Genomic DNA, 17,945 nt, shown 5'->3' on the forward strand with positions numbered 1-17,945 from the left:
TTTATCTCCCTCCCCTCTCTTAGACAGGATAGCCTTGCTCAACCTAGAACTCAGAGTCCTGCCTCTGACTCCCCAGGATTAAAGACAACATCTTTTCAGTGGAAAGTGTAATCAAATTTAAAGATTTATCAAGCAGTTGTTAGCATCTTCCTAGACCTGTCTGGACCAGAGGCTGCTGACACAATGGCAGGAGTCTACAAACTGCAAAATCCTGAAAGAGCTTGGATATATGCAAGTGACAGGGACAGGCTGGGACTGAGGGGATAGCAAAGGGCTCAGCAAACAAGCAAGGCCCTTGCTGAAGTTTCCAAAGGTAAATGCTTTTGAGCCATAGGAGCAAAGGCCCAGTGTGACAGTCTGTGTACGGGAAGCATGAAGACACAGGAACATGACGAGATTCCCCAAGGTCCCTGAATGCTACCGAGGCAGCGGTTAGGTCATTGAGGGCTTTGTTGGAGCTTCATGCAGCTCTGTTCCCAGTGCCAGTCACATGGTCCTAATTTGTCTCAGGAAATGCCTCCTGAGGTAGCTCTCTGTGGAGCAGTGGCCATGTTTTAGGAGCAGAATCTCTGGGACTGCCAGTGCTTCTGGGGTGGGCAGGCAGGTTAGGAGGGTCTGTGCAGGTGGAGGATGGGTAGTTAGCTGCTGGTTTGTTCACTATGCTCCTTCTTCTGTAAACCTGTGTGTGTGTGTGTGTGTGTGTGTGTGTGTGTGTGTGTGTGTGTGACATCGGAATAAGAATCAGAAGATCCTTTCTGGGGCTTTCTTGAGAGCTGCTTAGGGTTCTAGCAGTGAGTAGCTTTTCCTGTGCTCTTGACTGAAGAATGACCCTCATCTACTGGGGGAGGCCTGCTTCACTGACCAAGTGTGTCCTTTCAGGAGGGATACCTAGGGAGCAATGAGAGAGAGGAGGCATTGCTTAGCCAGACAGACCAATCTAATCAACCCAGAGTGACAGATGTCACAGCCAGGTTCCTCTCATAGCCACATCCAGAACTTTCTGTTGGTCTTAAGGAGGAAAGAATGAGGCAGGTGGTGAGGGGAGGGGGAAGGGGAAGAGGAAAGCGGCTACCTTACTTTCAGTAAACCACCTGCCAGCAATGTCACCCTGCTTGGGAGGGGGGGTACCCTGATCATCTCATTGAGTCATCCCTGCTCACAAACACCTGCTTTGCCAGACAACGTGGCCTCAGGGCTCCTCAGAGAGAGCTAGTCAGGTGATCTGTACAGCTGTGTGAGAACCCTGGGCATTTGGAGGGGTGCGACTCACTTCAGTGGCTGCCTGACAGAGCCATGTCTGGACCTGAATCTAAAGTAAAGGAGACCCCAGAATCCCACTGGGAACTAAAGCGAGAATGTCATCCCACCTGTGGCTGCAGCATCCATGCTGTTTGTGTGCTTCGGGGTTTACCCAGCTGCCTCTTAGATCGGCATTTCTCAACCTGTGGGTCATGACCCCTCTAGGAGTCAAGTGACCCTTCCACAAGACCATTAGGAAATATAGATGTTTACATTATGATCCATAATAGTAGCAAAATTATAGTTAGGAAGTAGCACCAAAAACAATTTTATGGTTGGGGATGGGGGTCACCACAACATGAGGGAGGGACTGTACTAAAGGGTTGTAGCATTAGGAAGGTTGAGGACCAGGCTCTTAGGTGGTGGCTTCTGCCTCACATTTGCCTGTTGTTTCCTCTTTTTCTAATAGTCTATTATCACTGTGGGTGTCACCTTTACCCAGAATGCCAGGAGAGGTAGGAAACTGAGGCAGGATATAGAAATGGATTGGGCTTCCTGGCATCCTGGCAAAGGTGGCTTCTCAGGCACCTACCACTTTGCATGCAGCCCCCAGACAGGAAACTCCGTCTCCCCAGATATGTATGTGTGCCACATGCTCACAGGTGGTGTGCCTTTGGTGGTCTCTGTAGAGCGTGCCCTATACAGAGCCTGACACACAGCAGGTGCTCAGTGCAAATGCATTCACTCTGATAATTTTCCTCAGGCTTCTCAGCACTCCACCAAGTGCCTGTGAGTTTCAAAGGTGCGGGTAAGAGCCTCTCTCCTCAGTCGCCTCTCAACAGCAAATGCCCTCCTGCACCTGTGGGATCTGTTCCCATCCAAGTGGGATCTGCTGGAGGGGCACCCACCACAGAGTTCCCCCAGAAGAGACTTCTTTCATTTTCAGCAGTATATGTCAGAGATCTTCCCATGTGAACACTTGAAAAGTTACATTGCTTTGTAAATTCCGTTTATTTATTTTATAACATACCAACTGGACAGCAAGTTAGTGTAGGTTGATTCACCACCCCCCCCCGCCGACCCCTGGATAAAAGTATGCATCTCACCAGGGCTAAGACATGACAGTCCAGAGCCCCTTTGTCTTTCATGGCTATTTTCTCCCTAAGGGCAACACTTGGTTTATAATACCACAAGTTAATTCTACCTAATTTCGAAATGTACACAAATGGATTTAAGTACTGCATACTCTGTTGTGCCTAGCGGCCTCACTTAATATTATTTGTGGCATTTTCTTTTGCTGCAGTGTTGGGGATGAGCCCAGGGTCTTGCGTGTGCTAGGCATGCCCCATCCACTCACTGGGGGACTCTAGGCAGGGTGTCTACCTCTGAGTCATGCCCCCACCTCTTCACTGGGGGATTCTAGGTAAATGCTTTGCCATTGGCTCACCTCTCACCAGTGGTTTCTAGGTAAGTAGTATACCACAGAGGCATATCTCCCAGCCTCTGTGGGATTTCTCCCTAGTGTTTCCTATAATGTCTTTTTCACCGCTGTATAATATTCTGCCATGGTACCTCTCTACTGTTGATGTAGTTCCTTCTAGTTTCTTGCACTTTATGATGAAGTTTCCCAAAGGATGTCACTAGTTCATCATGTGCCAGATGTTTGTGCTTCTGCTGGAGAAACATCTGGGTATGACCTTTCTGGGTGGCTGAGGACTTGTCTGTGTAACTTTCTGGACAATGCCTCATATTTTTGCAGAGTGGTCAGGATGAGTTGTACTTTTGCAGCTACATAGGAGATTCCACTTTTCTGTCTTCCCAAATACCATAGTACCTTATCCCAACTTATTATTGTACCTACAGATACATATTTCATGCTATTAGCTTGCTTCTCTACTTTTCAGGTAGTCCAAATGTTGATGAAAGACCCCAAGGCCTAAAGGGCTGACCTCTTTTGTCTGTGCACAAATTATTCCATGATGTAGATCCCGAATGGGATCAGAGTACATGTGTTTCCAGTCTTGATTGATAGACACACACACACACACACACACACACAGCCATCATACCCTCCATGCAAAGACTACAGTGGGGAAGCATGTTCTAGTGAGGGTGGCCACCAACTTATGCTATTGTCTGTCTCCTCTCCTTCACTTCCGCTCCTCATCTTCCTCTTCCTCCTTCTCCCCTTCTTCCTCCTCTTCCTCTTCATTTTTCACCACCCACTCTTCCTCTCCCCTTCTCTTCCTCCTCCTCCTCTCCTCCTGTTCCTTATCTTCCCTCTTCCTCTTTCTTCTTTTTCCTTTCACTATAAAGTATGGAATGTTCTTGAGTTAGGAATCATTGAACTCATATTAAATAAATGATATAAAAGTATGAAACAGGATATTAAAAAACACTGTAATGCACCACCCAGTGGATCTTATTTATATACTTGTTTGTAAATGCTCATTTTATTAAGTAAAAAGTAGGTTGGAATCTCTTAGCATATGCAATATTGCCAATGGTTTAGAACTATAAAAACTCACTTTGGTTTCTTTAAACTGGCTAGAAAGCTTTCATTGTGATCCTAACATGCGATGGTCATGTGAGGCCCACATGGGGTCACATGAGGTCCGGGTAAGTGCTGGTTGAGGCCTGACTAGCTGTGTAACTGCATGCTGAGTGAGGAGAGTGGAGTTGACTGAGTGCCCAGTGAGACCTGCGTTAGTCCTGACTGGGGTGCCCAGTGAGACCTGCGTTAGTCCTGACTGGTGTTAGATTTTTACTTAGTGCTTTCTATGTATTATGAATGCTAGGTAAGGACAGGGTAAAATCTATGAGTCTGAATACTGGTTTAGTACAAATTTGATCAGGGCTGGTTAGGTACTGGCTGAGTACTAGTTAGAAGCCTGCTGAGTACTAACTAGGTAAGGGCCTGCTGAGTACTAGGTAAGAACCTGGTGAGTACTAGGTAGTCAGTGAAGGCTAGCTGAACATAGGACCAAGGCTGACTGAGGGCTAGAGCAGGGCTGCCTAATCCTGACCCAGGGTTAGCTACGATGCTTAGGTCTGATGGAGAGGGAGAGAGCAGGGCTGAGCTCCTCTGGAGTCATGATGAGTACATTCTCTTCAGAGTTTTTATCTGCTTATAAGATGAGGACTCTTGAGATACACTTGTATTCTCAATTTTCTGCTCTGCAAAATGGGAGCAGAGCCCCATGAAGAGATTTTCAGCAGGGCGTGGGTATGTAGAGAGAATCTCTTATAAACACCACTTGTCAATAAAAAACTTGTGGCCAGTGAGCTGAGGCAGGAAAGAGAAGGTGGGACATCGAGCAGGGAGAGAGGATTCTGGGAAATAGTAGGCAGTGTAAGAGATTTGCCTGCGACTGCTGGGGAAAAGGACACAAACCAGCAGGTAGAGGAATTCAGGGTAGTATAAAGGAGAGATTTGAACTGGAACACTGAGGAGGTGGATGTGAACCAGCAGGGAGCTGAACTCAGGATAGAATAAAGAGAAAATTCACCCAGACTTGGACACCTGAGGCTGAAAAGAGCTAAGCTTCCACATAGTAACTAACCATGTGGAAGACATAGAATAGTTTGAATGGATTAAATAAGTTATGAGATGGTTGAGGAATGAACTAAAGCTTGTGGCCTGGGCACTTATTAATAAGTAATTAGTCTCACAGTCGTTATCGGTGGGAACCAAGTGGCCAAGAGGAAAAATTGGATTTGTTTGTCCCATTCCTGGATCCTCTACCAGACACTCAACAATTGTCCAGGAAGCTAGTAGACACTTCTGCTTGAGGTGACTCTTGGCTTGTGGAAGTCACCAGGGATGGTTAGAATGCCAGGTGGGGAGGAGAGCACAGATATAAGTTCTTGTGTGAGAGATGCCATTCATGCCCATGGCCAGGCACTGTAGAGCTCTCTGAGAGGTCAATACTAAGAGAGATGCACAAACATTGTGCTGATAATTTCCCTATTTCACCAGAATTTAGAGTGTAAAGAAGACTTCCCACCCACTGGGTCACCCCTGAGATTAAAGGAGGTCACATTCAGAGATGGGGGAAGTGTCTGTCTGGGGGCTGTGGTGTTATCTGAATCTTCAAGAGCAGGTAGACAGGTAGGGGGATATGAGAAGATCAACATTCTATGTAAAATGGAGGAAATATCGTAAGTCAAGGCCAGATGATGGAACACTATAAGGGTATAGAATGAGTTTGTGGGCTGGGGCACTGGAAGACAAACACCAGAAGATGGCAGTGCTTATAGCTCAGCATTTGCCTAGAATCTTCCAATGAGGGGCTGAGTAGATGGCTCAGTGGTAGAGCACTTACCCAGAGTGAGGGACTGGGGGCATGGCTCAGTGGTAGAACACCTGTCTAGTATGCCCATGGCTCTGTGTGCCAGCCTTAGGAAAAATCCTAAAAATGTAACAGGGAACTTGATTATATGAGGCTCTGAATGTCAAGCTCAGACATTTGTGCTGATCCATAGACTCCTTAATGGCCCTGCACTCTGTGTAACAAAGGCCATCTTGATGATGTAAAGAAATGAAGGCTGTGACTCTGACTCATTCATTTTTTGTAGCTTTGTATCTCTAATCTAAACATTTGCAATATTTAATTGTGTCCATACATGTTGGGTGGATGGATGGATAGATGGATGGACAGATGGATGGATGGATGGATGGATGGATGGATGGATGGATGGATGAATGGATAGGTGGATGGATAACTAGATGGGTGGATGGATGGATAGATGGATGGACAGATGGATGGATGGATGGGTAGGTGGATGGATAATAGATGGATGGATGAATGGACAGATGGGTAGATAAATAGGATCAACAGATAATGAGAAGATAAATGGATTGATTAGGTGAATGAGTGAATGAATGAATGAATGAATAAGTGCAGGTGGAGGAATGGGCTAGTGAATTTGTGAAGAGATAAATAATGTTGCATACATCGGTTACCTTATTTTCCATGCAAATCTTAATTCCTATTTGATTTAAGCCACCCATTCATCCTTTTTTGTAGACACAGCTCTTAAGATGTTAGGGAGAAAAGCCAGTGAGTCCCAGCCAGAACTGAGTTGTACACAAATGAGCACTTTGGGAATGGCCATTTCAAGGATTGGACCCCAATTCCCCAAGCCAGTGCTCAGTTATCTGTTGTGCTACTCTTGAGATTTCAGACTGTCAAGTGTATAGATAGTTGAGCTGCCTTACTGGAGACCACAGTTACAAACGCACTGTGCTTTGGATCTACAGACTTTCATGTGCCAACTGCAGGTGTGTGGGATACAGAATCTTGATTAGTGTTAGCCACTCCATGCTCAGCACATCCATGAAAATCCACTCTGCTTCTATTCTAAGACAAGAGAATTCTTTCTTCATAGGAAGTTGCCCAAAGTGCTTGGCTCCACTACATGTTGGGATTCACCTCTTTGCTTGTAGAGTAAGGGGGAGAAGGACATAGGGCTGAAGGCTTGCAGTTCTGGTTTTACTCCATGCAGGGGAACTACCTTGAACTCAGAAAGAGGCAGAATAGAGGGCCAGCAGAAAGCTCTATTCTTGCTACAGCTTATCCTAACACCAGGAGCAGTATATGCTGGTAGACCATCACTGGCCAACAGGTTTAGCCAAATGGCATCAACCAGACCCACCCCCAGTACAGGCTAGTTATCATGGCTATGCTGTGTTAGGTATATTAAAATGCTACTGCAGGACAGAGGAAAGGATACAGACACCTTAGAGAACTGAACATCCCTGCACACCACTGTTGGTTTGATGCCAGTATAGCATATGGGCTTGATGCTAAGGGCAGAAGTCATTCAGGTGGTCCCTAAGTCAGGCATTCACTCACTGTCTATTATCTAAAGATTTGCCGAAGGTTGTTGGTCGCTTTTGCCATGTTTTGCCATGTGAGGTGTTCTTTGCACAGGGTAGGTGTCAAGACTCTAGTGGAGTATCCATTGCAGAAGCACATGGAAGAGTCCCATCTCTTCTTGAGGCAAGGGAGGCTTTCTTCCCTTTTAGATCTTGGAGAACCTCCCAGCTTCCTGTCCCCCTAACTTTCTCTTAGTCCTCTGCCTTAGGAGGAGAGGGAACTCTGGATAGGGATTGCTGATGCTATCACCGGGGCAGGAATCAAGAGACAAGCCTGAAGTGTGGGGCTCTGTGTGTGACTCTGCAACTCCTACTTTCTTGTTGAACTATTATCTTAAGCTTTTTTAATGTGCATTAGTTATCCAAAATAATGGGTTTCTCTGTGATATTTTCTCATTTATATAATGTACTTTCATCATGTCCCTCCTCCTTGTACATCCTCCCCCGTTCCTACTGGACACACTCCTCTTCCCTAATTGTTCCTCTTCTACCTTCTTCTCTGTCTTAGCCCTCTTACAATCTAGAGTCTACATTAGAGATAAAGCATGCAGTATTTGTCTTTCTGAGCCTAGCTTATATTACTTAAACAGTGATCTCTGGGTCCATATACCTTCCTGAAAATGACGTTATTTCCTTCTTTTTGGCTGAGTAATTCTTCCCTCTGTACACATACCACATTTCTTTTCTCCACACATCTGTGGCAGGCACCTAGGCCGATTCCATGACTTGGTGATATGAGAAGTGTTCAGTCAGCAGACATGTGCAGGTGTCTCTGAGGTTTGCTGACGTTGATGATCTGGAGGTACCTAGGAACTAGCCACTTGTTTTCTGCCACATCTGGAGAAGCAGCTCCTGGTCTGGATGCTGAGTCTCTGGAGCTGCGGGGGATTCTCCTCCCATGAGAAGGTGTCTTCGGAGCAGAGCTGTCCCTGCTCCACTAAGCAGCAGCAGAGTCAACCCTGGCTGTGCCAGAGTGACATGGCCTTATACACACCACCTTCTCCTGCTCATCAACTGATGCTCTGATTTTCTTGGCCTAGAAGCAGCGCTGCTCTGTTAACACCGTGGTCCCAAACCGAATGCGCCTTCGCTGTGCACATTACATCAAATTAACATGTACAAAATTAATATTCCTGACCTTGCTAGTGGGGAGAACCATCAATCTAAGGGAGGTTGTCATCCCAGTGTGCCCAGCCTTCTGGAGAAGGCCTCTCCATTGTAACTCAGCCATGTGGCCTTCCCTGTACCATCAGAACATGCCCTTCCCCCAGGCCTGGCTTGGGACACTGGGATTTTCTCCTGTTTTCTGGGATCCTCCACATGCGGCAGTGATGCTTCCAAGGGTTCTGGTCCTCCTTTGGTCTTCAGTGGCCATGACTTCCATTATTCATAATAGCTTCTAGATGCCTTTATGTGACTCTTGGTATCCAGGTGGATGGACAGAGAATACCTGCTGTCTCTGTTGAACTCTGACTTCCTGGGTCCCAAGCCTAAACTCTCATTCTCTAGAACCATTTGTTTTTCTCTCCCTGTTGCATATTTAGTAACCAGGCAAATGGCCAACATGCAGCCTCATTCCCTTGATGTTATCAAAGACCTGTTTAGCCAGGCCCACTTCTGTTATATCCCACCCCCTTTTATTTTTGCCATTTCTTTACTCTTTATTTTTTTCCCCCGTCCTGTAAACTAGACAAGCTCTCTAATCACTGAGTCATGCTACTAATCCCTTGTTGGTGAATCCTAGGTAAAAATTCTACCATTGATTCACACTCCCAACCCTTTACAGGAATATTCTAGGCAGGTGCTCTACCACTGAGCCATGCCCCCAGCCCCTCACTGGGGAATTCCAGGCAGGGGCTCTACCACTGAGCCACACCTCGAGCCCCTCACTGGGGGATTCTAGGCAGGGGCTCTACCACTGAGCCACACCCCCAGCTCCTCTCTGGGGGATTCTAGGCAGGGGCTCTACCACTGAGCCACACCCCCAGCTCCTCACTGGGGGATTCCAGGCAGGGGCTCTACCACTGAGCCATGCCCCAGCCCCTCACTGGGGGATTCTAGGCTGGTATTCTACCACTGATCCACGTCCCCAGCTCCATTCCCTTTCAGTCTTGATTTTTTGATCTCTCTACCAATCAGCAGGTAGAAATAGATCTCTGTCTTGAGTGTCAAGACCTAGGGATGCTTTTCATACCTCCAAAGCTCTAGGGTTTTACATCTTTGTAAACATCTGAGGAGAATTCTTTGTGGACATCTGAGGAGAGTTCTTGAGTCCCAAATCAGCCTGCAACAGATACAGTAAATTTTGTGATTCCTGAGGAGTCATCATGAATCACACTGTAGTGCCCCATGTAAAAATAACCCAGAGTGCTGGGCAGTGGTATCACACTCAGTAGTCAGAGGCAGGTGGATCCCTGTGAGTTCGATGCCAGCCTGGTCTACAGAGGAGGGTCCAAAACAGCCAGGGCTACACAGAGAAACCTTGTCTCAAATCAATAACAACAACAACCAAACTAACCAATCAACCAACCAACCAAACAAACAAAAACTCCCAGAGGGCATACAGTCTCCTGTATTTACCTACGCAGTCTTCATAAGGCAGACATTCTTATATCAAATATAAGATATCCATTTGGGTTTTCCTGCTTAGATTTAAGTGGGACTTTCTCAGGTCTTGGAACTCTCCCCCCTCAACCCTCTGAACTTCTCCTGATCCCCTAACATCTCCTGACACACACACACACACACACACACACACACACACACACACACACACACATACCTACACACACAGTGGGAAATGACTTAGAGTAGGAGCTGAGCTGACAAGAGGACTGGACTGAGCTTGCAGGATGTAGCCTGACTGGCTGTGGGGTCCTGGTGTCCAAAGTGGCTTCTTGAAGCACAGATTGACCTCCAATTGAAGAAGCACTGGACGTTCTTTGGTGATTTCCAAGCAGTGTTGCTGTTAGGTGGAGTTGAACTTGGTCATTGCTATAACCCCTTCCTTCCTGGAAATAGCACAGGGGCTGGAGTCACTGGAGAACATGTGTGGGATCAAAAGCCTCCTTCCTTGTCCTTTCATTCTTCTGCCTTTTCTTCTCCTAGGACTCCATCTTAAGGCTATAGCTTCCTTTGAAAGGCTGCAAGGCCTGATGAATGGCTTTGAGGGATTCTCATTCAAAGCTCTACAGGAGGAGGGTGAGCTCAGAGTTAGTCCAGGACCAGGCTGGTCCTGAACACTTTCGCAGATTGCAAACCCCTGTGCAGTTGGTACACCCACATTTGAAGAGGCCCTTTAGCTTGGAAAAGCACCTAGGTTTTTGCTAGGTTCATGCATCATGACGCCTTTGGTGGGACCCAGGAGACGACTTTGGCCAATATTCTGCTTACTCTGCTTGCTTTCTCTTGTTCATGATGAAGAATCTGTACCTCGGAGACTAGAGAGCAGCCACATGACCAGCCTGGGGCAGCAGAGGCACTAGGAGCCAGCCTTCCACAGCTGTGACTTGGCATAGTTTCATAGAAGAAAACGCAATGTAGAAATGCCAGCCAGGCATGGCAGCAGCTCCTCTCCATGGTCCCAGCTCTTGAATGGTTCTCTTATGTATTTCCTGGAGCTCTGCTCTGATGGGAGCCCTTGGGAGAGGTGTCCCTGGGGCAGTAGTGATTCAGACACCTCCTGATGCTGTTGGCATCTTTTTCCTGTCCTTTCGTATTCTGTAACAGTGGGAGGACTTAGAGAATCCTGGAGACTGGCTTTGACATTGGCTTTAAGTTGGGTTCATGATCCTTGACACAGACTTGTGCTGTGTATGAGTCCTGGAGAGCCCTGGACAGCTGTCCAATTTTAGGTATGTCCCTGGCATCTTCTGACACTTCTGTGTCTCCAATGTGATCACAGTAGAGGAGAGGTTTGCTGTGGCTGCTGTGACCTACTCTACCCTCACTGGATATGAGAACACCATCTTTCTCAGAGAAATCTCTGAGAATTCCCTTCCACCTCTTTACCTTCTCAAGGCACTGACCTTGCTTCCCACCCTTGCTTCCTTGTCACTGGGCCTGGGCAATGATATGGGGCAGGTGCAGTCTAAATGTACCAAGAAGCATGTTCTCTGGTTTTTCTCTCTCCTAAGCAGCCATGGGAAGGGAGTCTGTAAAGCACTGTATCCAGTTCCTAGAGTTCTAACCTTTATTTCAGCCCTAAATATGCTCACACGTACAGGGTTACTTGCGGTCGTTTCTCGGAACGTGGTAGAGATACTCCTAGCCATACTCCCTCTCCCTGCCCAATTGTCGGCCCACAGACTCTGGCCTGAGTGCCCAGACCCAAGCTTTTGCCTCTTCATCTTGGGGGAGAGCTCACTAACCTCACGATGAAGTAATTTTCACTTCCCTAAGAAAGACATTCCTGTGTTCTCCGCTTGCTATTTATATTTGTATAAAACGCATTAATTTCCTCCTTACCTAGAGGTGGAGCTTAGCCAATGATGATAAATATGGTTGAGAGGGTTGGAGGGGAAGGTGTGGGATCCTGCTGGAAATATTCTGTCTGCATTCCGGCATACTCTCACTTTGGGGCCACCGTTTCACATCCAGACTCAGGGTTAGGGTCTTGGGGTCAGAAATGGCTCAGTGTAATCCTTTGAAAATGAGAGGGAGGGGTGTTTGTTTGTTTGTTTTTAAAAAAGAGATTGCTTCATCCCTTCCCACGACCTTTGGCAAGATCAAAGGCAAGGAATGTGAGATCCTTCTAAGCAGTGCCCCTAATAAGCTGAGGTCATTCTTTCCTTGGTGGCTCGCCCTTCCAGGAGTGTTGTGTAATTATAGTTTGAACAGATGCATTTCTAAGCCTCTTTCTCAGGAATGTTCATTTACCTGTGTCCTGTTTGGTTCTGCTTGGTTGGGTTCTACTGCCCACCCCAGCTTCCATCCCAGCCTTTAAGCACCATGTGTCTCTTCACACTATGTTTTTGCTTATGGAAGAGAGCGAGTAGGGGTTGGATATAGGTCAGGAAGCAGGCATGGTGGCTTGCCTACCCTCATGAAGAGAGACTCACGACCAAGTGACTTGGGACAAAAACATTATGCTGGTACCCCACCCCGAGTCCACCCTCACTTGTACGTCTCTGCGCACTCCTAACTTTTTCTTTGTTTCTTGTGCAGCAGTGGGTGATTGGGATGGAAGCCTCGCCCCCGCCACAGTCCATATGCATCCTCTGTTGGCGCTGGCCACAGAGTCCAGTCTTATTCATGAAGCGGAAAGGCATGATGATGCATCTGTGTCAGTCACACGAAGAGAGCAGATCCAGAAAGGACTTATCAATACATCCTTAGCATATCTCTATCCTGGGATGGACTTGAATCTGGACCCAGCCAGATGAGTTAGCTATAGAGGATGTCAGAAGAAGTCAGCTGTGATGTTCACTCATGTCTATAGGTTATAGATATGGATATAGGTTGAGTGGCTGCTGTGGATCTCAGCCATGGTTGACAAGTGACTTGAAAATGTCCACCATTAGCTGGACAGTGGTGGCACACGCCTTTAATCCCAGCACTTGGGAGGTAGAGGCAGGTGGATTTCTGAGTTCGAGGCCAGCCTGGTCTAGAGTGAGTTCCAGGACAGCCAGGGCTACACAGAGAAACCCAGTCTTGGGGGTGGGGAGAAAATCTCCACCATAGATTTATAGTTCGACATGTGATTCCTTATATGACAATATGAAAAGTGGTGGGACCCCTAAGATGTGAGCTTAGAGGGAGGTCCTTAAGTTTGCCCTCAGATCAAGTTAAGGTAGTTCTTATATACCTTGCATCAGTCCTCATGTAGAAAGAGCACACTGGGCCCTGAGGTCCTCTGCTGCCACGTTCTAAGGTGTGGCATTTCCCTCCAGATAGAGCTTAGTTATGGAGTCCTCGCAAAGCCGGCACTGGGCAACTTAGATCTGAGGCTTCCAAACCTACGAGGTGACTACATCCCTTTCTTCATTGCATTAGCCTGCCTTGGGTATTTTGTTAAGTAACAGAAAACTGACTAGCATAGCCGGGCATATGTGGCAGACATCTGGGGCAGGAAGTTTGGGATGTGTGGGCTTGGTCCCCACCACATGGAGCTGCCATTTAGTTAGCACCTACTGATAGACCAGTGATGTCAGTGGGAACTAAAGGGACAAAAACTACTTCTTTCTCTCCCCCACACCACTCCCAGAAATGTGGTCCTGAGGAGAGGACCCCACAGCATGTGCTCCTAGTCTCCAGCTTGGGAGACAGCAATGAGTAGTGGGGAGTTAGGTATGAGAGATCCTGCCACATCTTAGAGGCCCAGAAGAGCTGGAAGGAAACAGGATCAGAAGAGGGTGGATGTTGGGTATACTTTGAGGATTTGGGGCTTTTGTCTGAAGCAATAGGAGAGTCCTGAGGGTGTTCCCCAAGTAAGTGATGTTAGCAGTGAGCTGTGTTGTAACAGTCTCAGTGGCTTCTGTTTGTACTAGATTGAAGGGCATGGAATGGGGAAGGAGACATGTTGGTGTCTGCACTAGTCTGGGATGGGAGGGGGCAGAGGCAGATCCATCCAGTCCTGTTACCCTACTGTTAAAAACCACTCTCTGCAGCTGCCAGTGGCCTCAGGCTAACCTCACTCAATGAGGTGGTGAGTGTCTAATGCTAGCCTACTGTGAGCAAGACCAGACCAGGATGCAAGAATTCAGATAAGAATGTGTGTAAGGTTAAATGACAATGGAAGAGTCAAAGCTGTCATTGATGTCAGGTAGAGGGACTGTACCAACATGAAAACCTACCAACCCACACCATGATTGAAGCTACCAGAGTCCTCTCCTGACTTACTGTATCCAGGGTATTAACTGTCCAAGGATCCAGAAATAATTCTTGTGTGTAACCAGAGACTTTGCAAGTTTGATTCCATACAAGATGAAAAGACTAAGACATGGCATAGTGATACAAGCTTGAAATTCCAACACGGAGGAGGCTGGAGATTCTGAATGGAAGGCAGCTTGGGCTACATAGCAATACTCTAGCTTAATGCAAACAAACAAACAAACAAACAAAAATACAAAGAAAAGACTGGAAAGATGACTCACCCTTCTAGAAGACCCAGATCCAATTCTTGTTCACAGCCAGCCATAACTCCAATTCCACTGGTCATAAGAACACTGGCTGCTTCTGTAAGTCCTGGATTCAACTCTCAGCCCGTAACCACCCATAACTCTAGTTCTAATGGATCCAATGCCTTCTTCTGGTCTCCACAGGCACAAGGCATACATCTGGTACATAGGCATACATGTAGGCAAAACACTCATACACATAAAAAAAATAAAAATAAATACATTGTTTTAAAAAGTAGAGTGATTTTTGCCCTGGGTTTGAATATCCCCACCACAAAGGACAAACTGGACTAGATCAAGTGTAAGATTTTATTTTTTTAAAATTATGTATATGTGTGTGCACTAGTGTGTGTGTGTGTGTGTGTGTGTGTGTGTGTGTGTGTGTGTGTCTGGATCCTCTGGAGATGGAGATCCAGGTGATTCTGAGTTGCCTGCTGTGGGAACCAGGAATTGAAACTTGGGTCCTCTTCAAAGGCAGTATTCTTAACCCATCTTAAAACGTTTCTTCAATCCCAGGTATGATTTATGGAGACTTTGCTTGCTAATATACCAGAAAAACAGATCGACTCCAATTCTCAGTCTTCTGCTTTCAAAAGTCATAAAACATGGGAATGGAGTAGGGAGGCTCATAGCTCATTGCACTGGTGCCCTGTATTATAGACCTAGGGAAACTAAGGCCCAAAGGAAAAGAGGTTGTTTCTCTCAGAATAATTCCCTGTTTGTGGAGGGAATGGGTGTTCCCCTCCCTCCATCCCCTCTGCAACTCCTCTGACCTATTTTCACCTTCTTCTTGTGTTTGTGTATTTGTTTGAGACAGGGTCCAAATAGGTTGGGCTGACCTTGAACTTAGTACGTCGCTGAAGACCTTGAACACTTGGCCCTCCAGCCTTCCAGCTTGTGAGCACTGAGATTGTAGATGTGTGCCATCATGCTTTGCTCTCAAGTTTTTGAACTTAGTGATCAAGAGCACGTGACATCCTTAGACAAGTGACATGCCTGTTCCTGGGCATCCATTAATAATGTGGAGGAAGAATCCGTGGTTAGCATCTTCAGCTTAGTCTAAGAAGACTCCCTGCTGTTGAGTCTGAACCCATTGCTTGTTTTTGCCTAGGTCGTAAGGGTCCTGGCACAAAAGTGTGCCAATATGCATATACAGACTCTCAGAAGCCTGGACAAGGCTGGAGCTGGAGTGTGGGGGAGGCCAGATCTCTCGAGAGCCCAGACTTTCCTGGCATGGGTGCTTGTTCATTTTCCTCAGGCCTAGATTTAGCTCCTCCCAGGGAGTCTGGTTATGCTTTCTTTTCAACACCAACACACTTCTTGTTCATTAGACTGCAGTGACCTCAGAGGGCACTCTGGCACTGTTGTCCATCTGGAAAGCATATAGAGTATATTGGGGACTAGCCCCAGGTACTAGCTGATCACATCCATGATGATGCCTGTAAATAGGACCTCAAATGGCTTCCCAGGTGTTCAGTGTGTGGATGCTTCCATGGTGAGCATTGGAGCCTGGCAGGTCCTGGCACAACTGCACATTTTCTCCACATCACCTTGCTACTGTAGACACCCCCATGTCCACTGTTGACTTCTGACTCCCTGATATCTTACAGTGTCTACGTCTGTGGATTTATTCCTCTTTCATTCTACTTCTGTGCAATGCATCAGTGTGTGATGTTCAGGCTTCAGGTTGTGCCTCGGAGGTACCTATCCACCAGACAAGGTCTTAGATTGACATATTCATTTCTTTTCTCAATTCTGGGACAGAATTCCCAGCCTAAGCAATTTAAGGGAAGGAGGATTTATTTTGGCTCCCTGTTTCAGGGGGTTGCTGTCTCATTACAGTGGCAAGAATGTAAAAAGTCTGGTCACGTGTTGCCAGGCAGGAAGCAAGTACTCAGGCCAGAAACCTTTAGAACCCGATCCCAGTGACCTATTCTGCTGACTGGGTTACAGTCTCAGGTCGCAACTAGGTCACAACTCGGTAAAACAGGAACAGTAGCAGCAGAGGACCAAGTTTTGAAAACACATTAGCGTGTCAAGGACATTCCCCATTCAAACCATCACAGTATCTTCTCTTGTCTGTGTGGGGACCAGCAACACAGGCCATGTGTGTTTCTTATCCCAGTTTATGTAGTATAGTCCCTCCCTGGTGCTTGGGGCCACCCAGTGAGTTTCCAGAGAAGGAAACCCATCTTACCCATTTTAGCTGCCCTCTGAAAGGAGCTTAAGAGAGACTGCACTGTGCCGTGTGAACGGCCCTCATCAGTTTGCCCTAGACCGTGTGGACTTCTGAGAGATAGGGAGTCTTAAGCCAGGATAAATCCAGGCAAATTAGGGACACTTGGTCACCTGACTTCCACCAATCTCCCTCCAGCTTGGCTCTCAGGAGTCATTTGTGAATCAAGATTTCTAGAATGTCCTGCAAATTGGGGAAAGTTATGAGGGAGATAGTTATTGCACTTTCCCGTTTCTGTTCTAACTCATGGTTCACATTCTTCACTGTGTCTGTAGGAAGAGTCTCCCTCAGGCTGTGCGATGGTCCCCTGAACTTTCACTCAGTGCCTGGCCTGAGACTCCAGGCTCACCACAGCAACATACTTCTGGCCCTTTCTCTTCCCTGTTTTCTTTTTGATTCAGATTTCCCTATGTGATCCAGGCTGGCCTGAAACTCCCGATCTTCTTGCCTGAGCCTCCTCAATGCGAGGATTGATGACAGGTGTAGACAGCTACTCCCAGCTCTTCCGCACATTTCTAAAGGGGGTCCTGAGGCTCACACGCAAGGTTCTTGCATCCTGTGACACATATAAAGAGAAGTGTCCCTTTCTCAAAACTGAGTTCCCATCTGAGATCACATGTTGCCTCCCTTGGTGTTCAGCTTAGAAATTGTGGGGCTCAGAACAAATGCAGATTTGATGGCCATATAGGAAGGATGCTGTTAGAGTTGGGGTGGGAGTCGTCACTGTATGGTTTTCAAAGAATCATTTCCATTCCTTTAAACTTTTTTTTTTTTTGATGTGAAATTCACCTGGAACAAATCTCCTCACCTCTTGAATTCTACAAACAACACCCCCAACCCTTTCTAAGATCTCTTATTTTTTTTAAAAATCAGTTTGGCATTTACCAGTGCCATCTTCCTGCCTCTCCATATGGCCACCCTTGACCTTTAGGAACCAACTTGTAAAAGGTCTTATCATGTAGCCCTGGCTGATGACCTGGAACTCACTATGTAGAGCAGGCTAGTCTCAAACCCACCCTGCTGCCTCTACCTCCCCAGAGCTGGAATTACAAGTGCACACGACACACCCTTTGTCTTTACTTAAAGCTGTTGCTCCTCCAGCCTTAGATAAGACCACCAAGGTATAGAATACCCAGAGGTTGGAAAAATTGTCCCATACTGTCCCATCGAGCGGGTGTTCCCCAGGCTCTGTGCCTCCAGAAGGGGTGGGAGTTCCTCTAGACCTCCCAGCTTCTGGGCCCTGCGTCCACCTGCTCAGGAACGCCTGCTGGCTTTCCATCTCCAGTACAAGGCCTCCAAAAAGACAGAATCCCTGTAGGATACCCATGGAGCTTGTGCTGAGTAAATATTGACAAAGTAGTCTAAAGAGCAAACACTTTGACATTTGTAAGGTCCACCAGCAGGTCTTGTATATATTTATACAGCAGGAGTGAGCTCCGCATACCAATTTCCCTGAACCTGTTCTGATATC

The 17,945-nt window shown here is 46.9% G+C and overlaps 1 protein-coding gene across 1 annotated transcript in view; it reads left to right on the forward strand.

Moving 5' to 3' along the window:
• Tshz3 (teashirt zinc finger homeobox 3) overlaps positions 1–17,945 on the forward strand; it is a 75,765-nt gene that overhangs the window by 52,111 nt on the left and 5,709 nt on the right. The window lies entirely within an intron of this gene.

This window comes from Mastomys coucha, unplaced genomic scaffold (assembly GCF_008632895.1).
Source record: "Mastomys coucha isolate ucsf_1 unplaced genomic scaffold, UCSF_Mcou_1 pScaffold21, whole genome shotgun sequence".
NCBI classification, from domain to species: domain Eukaryota; kingdom Metazoa; phylum Chordata; class Mammalia; order Rodentia; family Muridae; genus Mastomys; species Mastomys coucha.